Source organism: Mustela erminea, chromosome 13, assembly GCF_009829155.1.
Source record: "Mustela erminea isolate mMusErm1 chromosome 13, mMusErm1.Pri, whole genome shotgun sequence".
NCBI lineage: Eukaryota > Metazoa > Chordata > Mammalia > Carnivora > Mustelidae > Mustela > Mustela erminea.
This window is the reverse complement of record NC_045626.1, coordinates 10,132,921-10,150,212: the sequence shown is the minus strand read 5'-3', so window position 1 is coordinate 10,150,212 and position 17,292 is coordinate 10,132,921. Positions and strand designations below refer to the sequence as shown.

Below are 17,292 nucleotides of genomic sequence, written 5' to 3'. Positions count from 1 at the left end.
AGTAGATGGAAAGGAAGGCAGAGAGAGAGAGATAGAGGGAAGCAGGCTCCCCGCTGAGCAGAGAGCCCGACGCGGGACTCGATCCCAGGACCCCGAGATCATGACCTGAGCCGAAGGCAGTGGCCCAACCCACTGAGCCACCCAGGCACCCCTGCTTTTTTTAATTTTATCAATTTTTGCTTCATGTATTTTGATACAATATTATTAGTTATTTATTTATGACTATAATGCTCTACTGATAAGTAAGCTTTTTAAAATCATTATTGCATGCCCTCCTTATTTGTGGTAATTGTCTTGATGTCTCTTATAATTGGTATTAATACGGTCATGACTTTGTCATGCTTATGGTTTTCATATTGTGATTTTTCTATGTATTTAATTTAAACCCCTATTGTATATTTATATTTAAAGTGTATTTTTAGTAGACAGATCTGGTTGGATCTTGTTTATTTATCCACGCTGATTACCTTTGCTTTTTAATTTGAATATTTAGCTCATTAACATTTAGTATAATTGTTGATATTGTTAGATTTCACCCTATCATGTTAGTGTTTATTTCCTGCCAGTACACATATTTGTTTGTTTCTTTGTTTTCCCTTTCCTATATTCTTTTGGACTATTGTTTTATAATTCAGTTTATAATTATTAATTGGATTTTTCAGTTATGCTTCTTATCATTAAATTTTTAGCAGCAGCTGTAGAGATTACAGTATACATAGATAAATGTTCACAGTGAATTCAAAGTTAGTATTCTACCCCTTCACTTAAACACAGGAAAACCTCCTATCTTATATGTGTTTTTACTTAATGCAAGCTTTATAATTATAAAATGTATAAAATGTATTCTATATACATTGTAAGCACACAAAGCAATATTATTATTTTTACTTTAAAAAGTAATAATGCGGGGCGCCTGGGTGGCTCAGTGGGTTGGGCCGCTGCCTTCGGCTCAGGTCATGATCTCGGGGTCCTGAGATCGAGTCCCGCATCGGGCTCTCTGCTCAGCGGGGAGCCTGCTTCCCTCTCTCTCTCTCTCTGCCTGCCTCTCCATCTACTTGTGATTTCTCTCTGTCAAATAAATAAATAAAGTCTTTAAAAAAAAATTAAAAATAAGAAGTAATAATGCATTTTGATCAAGTTAGGGGATGTTTTATATTTATCATATGTTTGCCATTTCTAATATTCATTTATTTTTGGAAATCTGAGTAACCTTTGGTATGATTTTCCTTCAGCATGAAGAATATTTTTTGGCATATTTTTTAATGCAAGTCTGATATGGAAAACTGACTTTCTGTTATATGAAATGTATTTATTACACCTTCATTTTGAGATATTCATCTTAGGCGTATGTGTATGTAATTATGATTGTTTTTGTTTGTTTGGGCTTTTGGTTTTGGTGTTTTGTTTGTTTGGTTTCTACATTTTAAGTATGATGTGCCAATCATTTCTAATCTCCAGTTTCTGAGAAGCAGTCCCTGGCCTAAGACATTCTTTTCTGCCAGTGTTTAATGGGTTGTTTTTGTCTCTGGCTGCCTTCAGAGTTACCTATTTTGGTTTACAACAGTTTTACTGTGAGGTGTCCATGTGTGACTTTCTCCATATTTATTGTATTTAGATTTAATCTTCTTTTATTTTTAAATTTATGTATTTCATATAATTTTTGATATTACTCTCTATATCTGAACTGGGTTCTTTTTTTTGTTTGTTTTTGTTTTTTGTTTTTTTACATTTTTTTAAATCTTAGATTCTGTGTTTTCAGTTTATATATTTATATATTTATTTATTTTATTTATTATTTTTTCCCCCTATTTTTGTGGTAAAACTTTTATCCTTGTTCTTTTTACTTGGGATGATTTTGGATTGCTTCCTGGATACTGTGAACATTATTTTGTGGGTACTCTGGATTTTGTCATACTATTCTAAAGAATGTTTATGCTTTGTCTTAGCAGGTAGTTAGTTTGATCTGATTCTAACTAGAAACTGTCGCACCTGCAGTGCATTGCAGCACAATACTTTATTTAATCAGCCTCCTATTGTCCCAGGAATATGTAGTTCAAGGACAATACCAAGACTTGGTAAAAATTTATACATCATATATGGAGCTGCCTTTCCTCTGGATTTCTCCTTTATGGATTTGGCTGTCACTTTTCTGTAACACTTGTGCCTTGGATTTCTTTTATTAGACTTTTCAATGAGAAACAGAGAGTCTTCCTAGTGGTTTACTTTCTTGCATCATGAACACAGGTGATCTATAGATAAAGCCACATACACACACACACACATACACACACACCAAACTAAACTTTCCTCCTTTAGCAGTTTTGTTTTGTTTTAGTCTTAAGTCCTTTTCAAATCTCCTTATTTTTATTTATCCTTAGGAATTTCAGACATTTTAAAAAGTATCCCTTATACTTCATAGTTATTTTTCATGTTTGTAGGTCAGGTTGTAGAAGCTTATTTCTTTATACCCAAATTGCAATTCAAACAATAATGTCTTAAATTGGGTAACCATCAAAGGACTCTTTATTGATAGTACAAACTGTAGTAGCCTGAGTCATGACAGGGCAGGCATTTAGAAACTTTATTCTCTTCTTTGACTATTTTAATTGAAAGGAGTGCAGCTGAAACTGTAACCAAAGGAGGTATTTTGCTTCCAGAAAAATCTCAAGGAAAAGTGTTACAAGCAACAATAGTAGCTCTTGAATTGGGTTCTAAGGGAAAGGGTGGGGAGATTCATCCAGTTTGTGTGAAAGTTGAAGATAAAGTTCTTTTCCTAAAATATGGAAGCACCAAAGTAGTTCTAGATACAAGGATTATTCCTTGTTTAGAGATGTATACATATTTAGAAAATATGTAGACTGAAAAAAAAAAAAGAAAATATGTAGACTGACATCATTATTAAAGTGGCATGAAGTAAAGCTGCCCATTCCAGTGATGTTGTGAAATCTTTTCATCATATAAATAATTTTCCTGTCTCTCTTTGATAATGAACTAATGGTATACAAACAAACAAAAAGGATTCTTTATCATCACTTGGTAATAACAGTTTTCAAACTCCAGTGATTTTTCAAAATGAACAATGTGATCATTGCTGAGAAAAAAAAAACATATATATGTAAATATATACATGTACATATATATATTTAAAGACTCATCAGTTTTGGGAAAAACACTCAGGAAAGAACATTGGACAAGATGATATCTCCTATGTATTGTGATTTAAAAACCAATGTGTCCATTCTATACTTAGACACTCAGAACTTTTTCCTGAAGTTTGCCATCAGTTAAAAAATAAAAGTCTTCCATTACTAGCAATTAAAGTTGGTTAAGATAGTTGACTAACTTAATTTTAATTAATTTTGAATGATATATTAAGATTACTCCCTACAAACTACTTAGCTTCAACTTTCAATCTACTTTAGAATTATCTGGAAATGAGGGGAAAAAATGTAGACATTCACATACAACCATCACACTGCCTTTTAACATGTGCTCCACACACATATGGTGACTGCTCACTAGGTGAAGACAGTATGTTCATCATGAGAGCTGTAGTGATGAATGAGACTGCAAAGATTTCTCCTCAGAGTGTATGCAGTGTAGTTTGGAATGCATATTATTATAAAATACACAGTATTTTAATCATCATATTGCTGTAACTAGAAAAATACAAAATGCTTCATAAGTACAAGTGTGAAAAGTAGAGTTCTGACTCAGTAGGAGGTAGATAGTCAAGGAGAGATGCCTAGACATAAATTGCAGTGAAGACAACATTTTTACTAATTTGGGTGTCACTCGGTGAACACATAAAATCATTGTTGAAGATCTGTTGGTTTTCATAACATAGTGAAAACAATGATTAGATGCTGAAATACGTAAGGTTTTTCTTTGATACAATAATATTGATTTGCAGTGAGAGAATGGAAGACATACAAAGCTGATAAGAGAAGAGGTAAATTATGGAAAGCAAAGATCATAAACTGGAAACTCATGCTACCAATTTAGATTTCCCCCTCAAAAAAATTGAGAAGTCATCTATAGATTTTAGGCCTGTTTAAATTTGCATTTTCACAAGATCTCGTTTGTTGAAGAATGTATTGGAAGGAGGTAAGGGTAGATACGGGAGGGGGGGGATGAAACTATTGTGGTATTCCAGGAGAAACTAGGGTGTTTCTACTAGGGGAGGAGGAGAATGTACAGTTTCAAGGAAAATATATAAAGTAAAATTAAGATTTTGGAAGTCATTAGCTCTTTGAGGGGAGTGAGCAGTAAGAGGAAAAAAGATAAGAAAGCATATTCTTTTGTGTGACTGGATTTTACAACCATGTATGTTGACACTAATTAGTATAATAAGTAATGTTGAGTAGGACCACATCTGGGGTTCATTATGGGCCTTTTGAATTTAAGATGTCTGCATAACATTCAAGAGACTGGAGTCAGGGGCGCCTGGGTGGCTCAGTGGGTTAAGCCTCTACCTTCAGCTCGGGTTGTGATCTCAGGGTCCTGGAATCGAGTCCCGCATCATGCTCTCTGCTTGGCAGGGAGTCTGCTTCCTCCTCTCTCTCTGTCTGCCTGCCTCTCTGCCCACGTGTGATCTCTCTGTCAAATAAATAAATAAAGTCTTAAAAAAAAAAACAGAGAGAGAGACTTGAGTCATCACATTCTGTATGTTGGGAGAACAGACACAAAGCATGAATCTGATACCACTGGGATATGGAATAATGATTACTACTGAAAGATTGCTAAACTAGTATCTGTAATGTGCCACTTCCATTACAAAATAGGGAGGACTCAGTGTATTCTGAGACATAACATTAAGTTCAGAATTTGTTCCAGATCTTGAGGAAAGTCTGAATGTGTTTAGTTTGTGTACTATTCTTTTACAACTAATTGCTATTATTGAGACCACAATATATTCCTTGGTTAAGGATAAATCCTGTAAGTGTCAAATAGTGTAAAAATTATCCTTTTACCTCCAAGTTTTTTCTCATTTATCAGAATTTTAAATCACTGTAACAGAAATATCAAAATCAAAACCCAACAACAATAAAACTTGAAAAGCAAAAGAATTAAAATAGGAAATACTGAATCCCAGTGCCTTCTTTTATCCTTACCAAATATACATATGATTACTTTAAGGACAAGGTTAATGTGATGATGCAAAGATGAAGAAAGTATGTGGAATACCTTATGAATATCTAAAGAGAGCCATTACCTCTATCTGAAGTGATTATGGAAATATCAAGAATGAGGTAGCATTTAAAATAGCTCACAAAAAATTAGTAAGACTCCTATAAATAGAAATAGAGATGAAGAAAAACACTAGGCAGGGATTCAATAACCAGAACTGTGATGCAAAGTAGAGGAAGATAATTTTTGGACAGTACATATTCTATTCTGAGTGTAACTGTGTAGGGAGAGGCATGAAAAAATAAAAAAATAAACATACATAATATAGTTACTCCTGAGTATGGAAGACCATGCAAGCTAGGTTGAAGAGTTGTGGCCATTGCACCAAGTTGTGTTTGGTTTGGAAAGCACTTATTACAGGTGTCTGATGAGGGAGTTCCACAGGAATGTGGGAGGAACTGTGACAGTAATTTGCAAAGTGTAGGCAGAGTTTTCAGAGAACTATCACTAACATTCCAACCCCAAACATCAGTTCAGGTGGAAAAGCTGCAGAGTACAGGAGAGTATATATGGGTCCATTTGGGAACCACTTGGGACAGCAAAGTGAAATATGTGAATATTCCACATATGTGAAAAATCCACAAAAGTGGAATTTTGTGAAATCAGCCTTGAGTGTGACAGGAGCTCACAGACCATTGAATAGAGAGATGTGTGTAACTTCTAAGGCCATTTAAGAATACTTCCTTTTCTTCATATCTACCTTACACATTGCATGTGACCTCTCTTTGCCAAAGGACAGGGAAACAGAATTTTGAAAAACATATTTACCAATCATATACAGGGTGCTAGTGTCCCCTTGGCAAAAATCAGGCAGTATCAATTATGTGGCTGGTTCGTAGTTCTCCCTCAAACCAGTCATACTACGAAGGAGACACATGCGTCAGAGCAGAAATGAATAAGCAAAGCTTTAGAGTAGTTAATGTGGCGGCACGTTTCAATGTTATTGGGAATGTGGAGAACATCGAGTAGGAAATAAATTTCACTTATAAAGAAGGTGGAAAGGAAGAAGGGGATAAAATAGGAAAATGGGTATAGAGTAGTCAAAGACCTCTACTAGGAAGTGTTGGAAATATGTATCACCCATACTTTTTCTCTCATATCCTATTTCTTATCAGATGTTTCATTTCTATAAAGTTTATAAGAACTCTTGGCTATTGAACTATTTATGTTATCAGTACAACAAGTTTCTGAATGCATTTGGGAGATAACTTGTAGCAGTCATCAGTACTGTTTAACAAATATTTACAGCTCTGTTTTTCCAGCCTAATGGAAAAATTGAATTCTCCAGCACTCTTCAGAGTTTGTGGTAGTCATGGGAATTGCTTTGGTCTATGCCATGTAAAGAAAAATGGCCTTCAAGTTACATGCCAGAACTTGAAGAACCTGGTGCCATATTCTCTGCCCCCTGCTATGGTGATGCAGGAAATCTGTCATACTACTTACCAAAGTCCCTCTGTTCACCCACAAAGGACAATGTAACATGAGCAAGAGGAAAACTTATTTTTTGCTATGTTACTAAGATTAGGCAGTTTTTGAATCTGCAGTGAAAGTGGGCTTATCCCAACTAACACAATGATGTTGAAAGCACATGGCCATTAAAAAAGACAAACATGAATTTACACCTTCCTCCACACATTTTCATGTGTGTGACTATAGGAAATCGTGTATACTCTCTGAGTCTGTTTTCTAAGAAGTGTTCTTATTTTTGGAGATAATGTACACAAAATACCAAATGTAGAAGACATTCAATAAATTGTATCTGTTGTTATTAGAATTTGGTCTACAGTATAGCCCTGAACTCATTCATCCAACAAAATTGGCTTGTATGTAGGAGAAAAAGATCATGCTAGGAATACGTCTATGAATAATGATACATTCTTTAGAAATCTGCAACGGATCTAAGGAAAAAAAAAAAATCTATTGTTTCCCTGGAGATTTTGTTTTCCAAAAACAAAGGTTAGTATTCTCTTCATTCATATTCACTTTTCAAGTAAAGCATGGAAATTAAATAAAACAAAGTGTAATAACTGTTTTCTCTACTAAAGTTGATATCACTGTCCAGGGTAAGCAACACTTCATGAATAACACATTGAATCATTAGCATATCAAAGAAGATTTCCTTCTGCTGTATTTCACCAACTGTCTGAGGTCTTTGATTTGAACTAAATGACATTTGGGCATGCTGTGACTTCACAAAGGATTAGCTAAGGCACAGAACCTAATCTCCTATCATTTGGGACATTTTGTATTAATTCAAATACTTAGAAAACAAGTGCATAAGTGAATACTTTGCAAGAAATGCTGCAGCTCCAATCTGCTTCTTTCATCCTTAAAATAAGGACTTTTATTATGATCCATTTAGATGAGGGATTTTTTTTTTTTTTGGTCACAAACAATTTCATGGTTAGATACACATTTTGTTCCAAATTACGTGAAAAATCAAGAAGGAGGGACACATTCCATGTTGGAAATTCTGCCCAAAAAATAACAGTGGGAAACATGGGCCTAAGTCACTAATGCCCAAAGAAGTATTCATTTGTTCTTTTGTTCAGACAATAGACTGCATTCCAACATCTGGGGATATGCAGATGTGCAGGATTCTGTACTTCCTCATTGTTGTCTCGTATTATCTTTAGAATGACAGGTAAATAATTTCCTAAAACACTACTGGACATTTTGGCTGAGGCAGGTGGGGAAGGACATGGTACTCAGACAAAAGGGCAGATTGAGTTGTCTAAAGATGGCTTCACAGATAATTTAACGTTTAGGCGGGATCTTACATTCAGACAGAAAAAAAAAAAACTGATGAAAAAAGTGGTGTGAGAGAGAAAAAGGGGAGAGAGAGGGGTGCATTTTGGGGCAAAGAAGCAGCGTATGAAATGTACACTTACATAAAGAAGAAAACATAGAATATGCTGAAAATTGCAAAATATTTATTTTAGTTGGAAAGTTAGGTGCATTTGTTTGAATCAGATATGAGAAGACAAAAAGCCTCATTGGAGGGAGGGCCTGACCAAAATTTATCTTGGATGCTGGGCCAAAAATGGGCTTTTAAATTGTGTGGGTAATGAGGTAACAGTAAAATTTTACAAGTGTTAAAAATGAGGTTAGATAGGAATTTTAGAAAGATCATGTATGAAAGCTAGCAAGATTATATGTGGCATTATGTAATAACTGAAATCATTCCTACTGTAGTCTCCAGGAGAAGACACTAATATATAAAATTTTCTGATCAATAAATACAACCATTTCTATTTTAATTAAATTTTATAATTTATCTATGAATAATGTTTATTGCAAAGAGATTGGAATTAGTATATTTAAAACCTAATATTGAGTATTTTCATTGACAATAACTTGTAAAAGGGCTTTCCCATTCCTGGAATCTGAAAGGAAACATGATGCAAAATGAATAAATGACTGCTAATGTTGGAAATCAAATGGTCATATAATAGGAAAAACTGTTAATCTAGAGCATAAATTCTGGGCAAATTTTTTTAAATAGTTAAGATTTCATTAGAATTATTGAGTTGAAACATAATATTTATATACTACACTAATTTATTTTTAAAAATTATCAAATTTGGGACACCTGGGTGGCTCAGTGGGTTAAGCCGCTGCCTTCGGCTCAGGTCATGATTCCAGGGTCCTGGGATCGAGCCCCACATCAGGCTCTCTGCTCAGCAGGGGGCCTGCTTCCCTTCCTCTCTCTCTGCCTGCCTCTCTGCCTACTTGTGATTTCTCTCTGTCAAATAAATAAATAAAATCTTTAAAAAAAAAATTATCAAATTAGAAGAGAAATGTTTTGTATCTTACTCAGAATTGTGTTAACATGAATATAAAATACAAATCCCTCAGGCTGTATACTTCAGATCTGAATATTTTGTTTTGTATAAGTCACATGTCAACAAACATTTAAAAAATCCATGAAGAAAAAAATAAATGCAATGAAGCATTAAAAAAACCCAAGATCAGTGGAATTGATATGTGTAAGTAAAGAACTCTCACCTATTAATCCAATAACACATAAACTTCGTAATAGTTGTCTTTTTAAATCTTTCTTTCCTATATTTTACACACATATATTTCCAAAAAAATAGATTAGTAGTAATCTGATCCCTGTTCAAAATAAATAAATAAATAAATACAGGAAAAAACATAGGGAAGGAGAGATTGTCTTCCATATTTGGTGGATAAAACTCTACTTTGCATATGTGGAATACGCTTGAATGAAAGGAATTAAAAGAAGAAAGAAGGTAGAGGAAGAATAACATCATTAAAGAAATGTGTGGCTGAGTTATATACAATACGAGAGAGAAATGGGAAAAATGGTACAACACAAGACTGACAGTAGAAAAGGTGAGAATATAGAGAATATCACTGATGTGATGATGGTGTAGTAGGAATTACACAAGATGGCATTTGCCGAGCGCAGGACATGGGGTGGAAAAAGGGAGGAGGAAGGGAGAGAGAGGGAAGGAGCCCTTTACTCAATGAAAAAAGGGCTTCGTGTAAGTATTTTGACAAAAGGAATATGTGGTGCTATTCCAATTTAGTGAGACTAATTTAATGCAAGTGAGTACTACAGCCAATTAGAAGTGGGAATTAAATTAGCATTTTTTTTAATGAGCATTAACAAGGAGATAAGAAAGTAACACAAACTCTATCCATTCCTTTACATCCTGTGCAGTCTATATGGGAGCTAGGTTATAAACAAGCATGTTAAAGGTCTTTTATGTTTAATTTATGTGAGAGGGTAAGTAGAGGATGAGCTGTCTCAAAGCATGTAATTCATCACAGAATAATAAAAATGAGCATCATTAGAATGACAATAAAAACGACGCTAAGACCACTTACTACATGATAGCTACATGTCCCCAGGACTCTTCTAAATACCGTAATGTATTTTTAAATTCAATCTTCAAAATAATTCTTTTCGTTGGAAGCACAGAGCAGTTATTTCTAGTGCCTGCATTACCTCCCTCCGAAGCCACCCTGGGCAGTTCCATGGGAGCTCAGAGTCACACGGATAGTTCCTGCCTTTAACACATAGGGAAAGTCGTTCAGCTTCGTGGGATTTAAATAACAGAATGGCAGATCTAGCAGGTAAAGGTCCAGCTTCCCATTCCACAAACAGATGATTCTAAGAGGCACTGACAAGTTTGCTCATTCGTTACTTCGCTCGTTCGTTCCCTCCTCTCTCTCTCTCTTTCCCTCCCTCCCTCGCTGTCTTTCAATGCGAGTTGCTTATGAAGAGGTCTTACGAAGTCCAACACCCTCTGCTTATAACATTTCTACTGGTTGTTTTCCGTTCCTTACTTCACTCTCCTTCCTCCTTCACTCGCTTCCTATGATCCCCTAAATAAAACTTCTGAGCAAAATCCTCTAAGGTTTTTTTGGGAGGACACTGAAATGAGGACATAACTGTTACCCAATTTTACGTGCAAAGAAAACAAGGTTCAGACAGATAAAGTGATTTACCACAGTTTGCCCCATTGAAGAGTGGCAAAGGAAATACACCCTTTTTTTTGTATCAAAAGGAGATTTAATTTTAATTTTATTGTTATTTTATTATTCTGTTCAATTAGCCAGCATATAGTACATCGTTAGTTTTTGATGTAGTGTTCAATGATTCATTAGTTTCATACAACACCCAGTGCTCATAACCGTAAGTGCCCTCCTTAATGCCCATCACTGGCTTACCCCATCCCCCATCCCCCGCCTTTCTGTAACCCTCAGTTGGGTTCCCAGAGTCCAGAGTTTCTCATGGTTTGTCTATGGCTCTGATTTCTTCCCATTCAGTTTTCCCTCCCTTTCCCTGTGGTCCTCCACCTTATCCTTACCTTCCACATACGAAATACACTCTTTAATAGCATTCTGGAACTCAGGAAGGCCGGGGAGAGGCAGTGGATGCAGAAGTAGATGCAGAAGTAGAGGAATATTCCCATTGGCTTCTCACGGTGAGAAAAGACTTGGGGACACTCTTGAATCTAAGAAGGTCGAGACCACCACAGACAGCAGCGTACTCTTAGAAAACTCATTGGGGGGTTGTTTATCAATGTTCATCTCAAGTGAGGTTTTAGTAGAAAAGATTCTCTGTGAGTGTACACATGGTAAAAACATTATGAGTGCTGATATTTGAACCCAGAGATTTTTTTTTTTTGCAATAATCTATGCTCTCAATCAATGAGCACACTTACTGACTTACTCAGTTCTATAAATTCTATAAACTCCCACATAGACACTCTATAAACTCCCCTCAACAAGTTGTTACCAAAAAGTTATGTAGTAAAACACAGCATTTTGCCAAACTATGAAAGACAGGTGTTTTGATGCATTGATTGTCAAATATTCAAGAACTCCAAAATATTTTACACAGTTCATAGTACAACTGTTCCTGTCAAGTGATGTAAAAGTGCTTGGTTTTGACACCACTAAACATGGCTTATTTTTAGTAAAATTTTAGATTTCTTCTAAAAAGCTTTCAATAAAGTTACCATTATGTAAATAAACTTTAACAAAGTGACTTTTGTTTGTAAAGTTTATTCAATACAAAGGCAGATGAAGTCTCTGCTTAAAAGAGCCTATAATCACTTTATGAAATACTGTGCAAGAGAAAGCTTCTGAAACCGACAGTTCTTGTTCATTTAATTACAGTTCTGTTAATTTAATCACCTCAGTAGGGGACGTGTTACTTGGTGGGTGATATTTTTTTCACACCATGAGATGCACATCCACCCTGCTTGTCTCTATTAACTTAATGAAGAAATTGCAATTAGAAAAGAGTGATGCATCGAACATTTATTTGAACACAGGGAGAAAAGTAATGGGAAGCAGGCATGTGTGATGAGAACCTATTGTCTATGTAACCATTTCTGGATTACAAAATCAACAGCTGGTCTTCCAGTTATCGTTCAAGGACTTTCTTAAAGTCTTTAGCACTCGGTGCACATAAGCAGAAATCAATGCCTGAAAGATTTTTTAAATATCTGGGCACAAATGCACTGTTACTTTAAGAGTTTTAAATGGATATGGAATGTACATATGAAAAACAACTTTCCACATTCCTTTGTTTTTACAAAAAGTGGTTGAGACTATGTTTAATGAATGAGTGACATCTGCCTAATTCCATTGTGCTTTGATTTTTTTTTTCTCTTTGGGGAAAAAAACCCACATCTAGTGTGTTCTTTCAAATGAGAAAAGTTATATGTTTATTCTTTGTAGCAGCCATTCTGAAATACATCCCCAAAGGCAAATTTGCAATAACATCCAGATGTTAGTCAAACTCTACCCTAACATGTTCGTGCTAAACAATTGGATCAAAGCAGAACAGGGAAAAATACTAATTTTGGTTTTTATGCCAACTTTTAGAATACAAGTAATTTATATTAGCAAACAGGAAGAGTTAACTCACACAATTAAAGAGTAGATCAATTTGAATATAGGGTTAAAATGAAAGATATTTAACAGGACAGATAGAGCCCAACATATCCCTTCAGAACTCAGTTGCAGAACTGACCCCAACATATCCCTTCAGAATAATATTGATTTTAATAATCCACTTAACCCTGGGGCTTCTAGCTGCCTGAATGCTCCTAAATTACTCTCTATTTTGCCCATCAGATTCTTTTCTGGAACATCCTTCCCTACCTTCTTAGTCTAAATAATTACAACTTATCTTCAAGAGTCAAATCAGGAAACCTCTCCTCCAGAAAACATCCAAGAACCATGTACTGGGCTCACTTCTCTGTTCTTTGTTTCTACCACAGCCTTGGCATGCCATGCCCCTATAATGGGTCTAAAACTGTGAACACAGTTTCATTAAATGTCTTATTTTTCTATACTATAAATTCATAGAAAGCAAGGATAGAGATTATGTCAGCATCTTATACACTGAGTCAAATAAACTATGCGGAGCCTCAGTATATGAAGGGCAGACCTTACTTTAGAATACAATAAACAACATTTTATGTGAGGAAATTAGTCCAGGTTTGCATTGATTTCAGGAAATTGCCCAACCCACAATCATCTAGGCTCTACTTCAGTATTTTCAGTGTTAGAGAAGTTAAGAGTATAATACAGTATTTTGTTTTTCACATATTTTTATTTTAGAACCATTTTAAATTTGCAGAAAAACTGTGAAGCTAGTACAGAGAATTCCCACATACCCAACGCTAAGTATCTCCCACTGTGTCTATCTTCATTAATGAATTACAGGTGTTACAAATAATGAAATAATATTGTTACAAGATTATTAGAAAAGTTCATAGTTTTTGAGTTTTGATTGTTTGCTTGTTTTTAATCTCATTTATTAATACCCTAATGTCCATTTGCTGTTCCAGGATCCTATATAGACTACTGTATCACACCTGGTTGTCGTGTCTCCTTAGGCTCCTCTTGACTATGACAGTTTTCAGACTTTCCTTCTTTTTGATGACCTTAGTTTTGAGCAGTACTGGTAAGATATTTTGTAGAATGTCCCTCAATTGGGAATGGTTTGACATTTATCTTATGGTTAGAAAAGGATTATGTGGTTTTTGAAGGAAGACTATAGAGGTAAATGTCATTTTCATCACATCATACCAAGCATACCTTCTGTTGACATGACACATCACTGTTCATGTTAATCTTGATCACTGGGCTCAGTGGCTTTTGTCAGACTTCTCTACTGTGAAGTTATTCATTCTCTTCCCCCAGGCCCACCATACACTACTTGGTGGAAGGAAGTTGCTATGTGTGGGTAAACTTAAGGATTGTTTACAGGATTTTATCCAAACTCTTTGAACATGCATTTTTTTAAATTATATATGGGAGATTTTTCTAATGGCCTTCATTTACTCATTATTCAACTATTTATTTATGTCACTATGAACTCCAGATATTTATTTTATGCTTTGGGTTATAACACAATGCCCCGTTACTATTTTGTTCTCAAAGTGTTTCATCACTGGCAGGTTCCAGTTGGTTCATTTGTTTCTTTGGCTTATCCCCACCATCGTGTGTATCTGTATTTAACAATTCCTTACTCTTTGGCATTCCAAGTTGCTCCGGGTTCATCCCGTACATTCCTTGGACCTCCTAGATCGCCTGTTTTTAAAAGGAGCCCTGCTTCCTTTTCTGGAAGATTGGTATTAGAAGTCAGGAAGTGTGTATTTCGTATGTTCATTGCTATGGGGGTGGGCCCTTTCTGCTGATAGAGCAAGAAAATATGTGTTTAATAACTTTTACATGTAAAAACATGTTTATTAATATTTCTGTGTGGAACCATTTACAACTATATTAAGCTAAAAGTGAGTCATATTGATGTGATATTGATCCATGACCACATGGATTAGTCCAGCCTCTGGCACTTACGTGTAAATTCCACTCCAGAGGTGAGAATATGGCTCTGGGCTTCTTCCATTCATTTTCCTGATCACTGTATTCTAGTGTACTTGCATAGAGTATCAAAATTGTTAACCTCCCATGAGAAAAAAACAAAACAAAACAAAATGAAAAAAACTTTACCAGCTGAAGTGTAATGCTTATATTCCATCTCTTTTGCCTTTAATTTTATAGACTCCACACATTTCCAAAGTTACTTAAATCATCTCTTCTCCCACTCCCTGTTGCCCAGTTAGGTCAGATTGTTTCATGTATTTGTAATAATACAGTTGCATTATTTTGTCATATTCTGAATTCTATTCTGGAATCCCCTATTCCTACATGAATTTTGAGAAATTATATATCAAGTTCCACTCTTTGCATTGTAAATTCCTGTGGCTTTTGAAAAATATGTTATGTCTAAAAGGACTGTTTCTTTAAAATTCCCCCATTTCTTTTTTTTTTTTTTTTTCAGGTGTATATATATCTTTAATTATGCATTTCTGCAGAAATCATCATTTATTTAGTTGCCAAAGCTTGTGAAAATCCAAATGTCCTTCAACAATATGATAGATAAATAATGTCTTCTATATTCTTTTTTTTTTTTTATTAATTTTTTATTTTTTATAAACATATATTTTTTATCCCCAGGGGTACAGGTCTGTGAATCACCAGGTTTACACACTTCACAGCACTCACCAAAGCACATACCCTCCCCAATGTCCATAATCCCACCCCCTTCTCCCAAACCCCCTCCCCCCAGCAACCCTCAGTTTGTTTTGTGAGATTAAGAGTCACTTATGGTTTGTCTCGCTCCCAATCCCATCTTGTTTCATTTATTCTTCTCCTACCCACTTAAGCCCCCATGTTGCATCACCACTTCCTCATATCAGGGAAATCATATGATAGTTGTCTTTCTCTGCTTGACTTATTTCGCTAAGCATGATACGCTCTAGTTCCATCCATGTTGTCGCAAATGGCAAGATTTCATTTCTTTTGATGGCTGCATAGTATTCCATTGTGTATATATACCACATCTTCTTGATCCATTCATCTGTTGATGGACATCTAGGTTCTTTCCGTAGTTTGGCTATTGTGGACATTGCTGCTATACACATTCGGGTGCATGTGCCCCTTTGGATCACTACGTTTGTATCCTTAGGGTAAATACCCAATAGTGCAATTGCTGGATCATAGGGCAGTTCTATTTTCAACATTTTGAGGAACCTCCATGCTGTTTTCCAGAGTGGCTGCACCAGCTTGCATTCCCACCAACAGTGTAGGAGGGTTCCCCTTTCTCCGCATCCTCGCCAGCATCTGTCATTTCCTGACTTGATGATTTTAGCCATTCTGACTGGTGTGAGGTGATATCTCATTGTGGTTTTGATTTGTATTTCCCTGATGCCGAGTGATATGGAGCACTTTTTCATGTGTCTGTTGGCCATCTGGATGTCTTCTTTGCAGAAATGTCTGTTCATGTCCTCTGCCCATTTCTTGATTGGATTATTTGTTCTTTGGGTGTTGAGTTTGCTAAGTTCTTTATAGATTCTGGACACTAGTCCTTTATCTGATATGTCGTTTGCAAATATCTTCTCCCATTCTGTCAGTTGTCTTTTGATTTTGTTAACTGTTTCCTTTGCTGTGCAAAAGCTTTTGATCTTGATGAAATCCCAAAAGTTCATTTTTGCCCTTGCTTCCCTTGCCTTTTGCGTTGTTCCTAGGAAGATGTTGCTGCGGCAGAGGTCAAAGAGGTTGCTGCCTGTGTTCTCCTCAAGGATTTTGATGGATTCCTTTCGCACATTGAGGTCCTTCATCCATTTTGAGTCTATTTTTGTGTGTGGTGTAAGGAAATGGTCCAATTTCATTTCTCTGCATGTGGCTGTCCAGTTTTCCCAGCACCATTTATTGAAGAGGCTGTCTTTTTTCCATTGGACATTCTTTCCTGCTTTGTCGAAGATTAGTTGACTGTAGAGTTGAGGGTCTATTTCTGGGCTCTCTATTCTGTTCCATTGATCTATGTGTCTGTTTTTGTGCCAGTACCATGCTGTCTTGATGATGATAGCTTTGTAATAGAGCTTGAAGTCCGGAATTGTGATGCCACCAACGTTGGCTTTCTTTTTCAATATCCCTTTGGCTATTCGAGGTCTTTTCTGGTTCCATATAAATTTTAGCATTATTTGTTCCATTTCTTTGAAAAAGATGCATGGTACTTTGATAGGAATTGCATTAAATGTGTAGATTGCTTTAGGTAGTATAGACATTTTCACAATATTTATTCTTCCAATCCAGGAGCATGGAACATTTTTCCATTTCTTTGTGTCTTCCTCAATTTCTTTCATGAGTACTTTATAGTTTTCTGAGTATAGATTCTGTGCCTCTTTGGTTAGGTTTATTCCTAGGTATCTTATGGTTTTGGGTGCAATTGTAAATGGGATTGACTCCTTAATTTCTCTTTCTTCTGTCTTGCTGTTGGTGTAGAGAAATGCAACTGATTTCTGTGCATTGATTTTATATCCCGACACTTTACTGAATTCCTGTATAAGTTCTAGCAGTTTTGGAGTGGAGTCTTTTGGGTTTTCCACATATAGTATCATATCATCTGCGAAGAGTGATAATTTGACTTCTTCTTTGCCGATTTGGATGCCTTTAATTTCCTTTTGTTGTCTGATTGCTGAGGCTAGGACCTCTAGTACTATGTTGAATAGCAGTGGTGATAATGGACATCCCTGCCGTGTTCCT

At 35.7% G+C, this 17,292-nt stretch overlaps 1 long non-coding RNA gene and 1 pseudogene across 1 annotated transcript in view; one reads left to right on the top strand and one right to left on the bottom strand.

The window, feature by feature from the left end:
• The window catches only part of LOC116572129, a 62,547-nt gene extending 47,760 nt beyond the window's left edge, over positions 1-14,787 (bottom strand). The window contains exon 1 of the long non-coding RNA XR_004278134.1: positions 14,545-14,787. This is a non-coding gene — a long non-coding RNA (uncharacterized LOC116572129). The remainder of the gene's footprint in view (positions 1-14,544) is intronic.
• On the top strand, positions 2,557-2,862 carry LOC116572128 (annotated as a pseudogene).
• Positions 14,788-17,292: the final 2,505 nt, after the last annotated feature.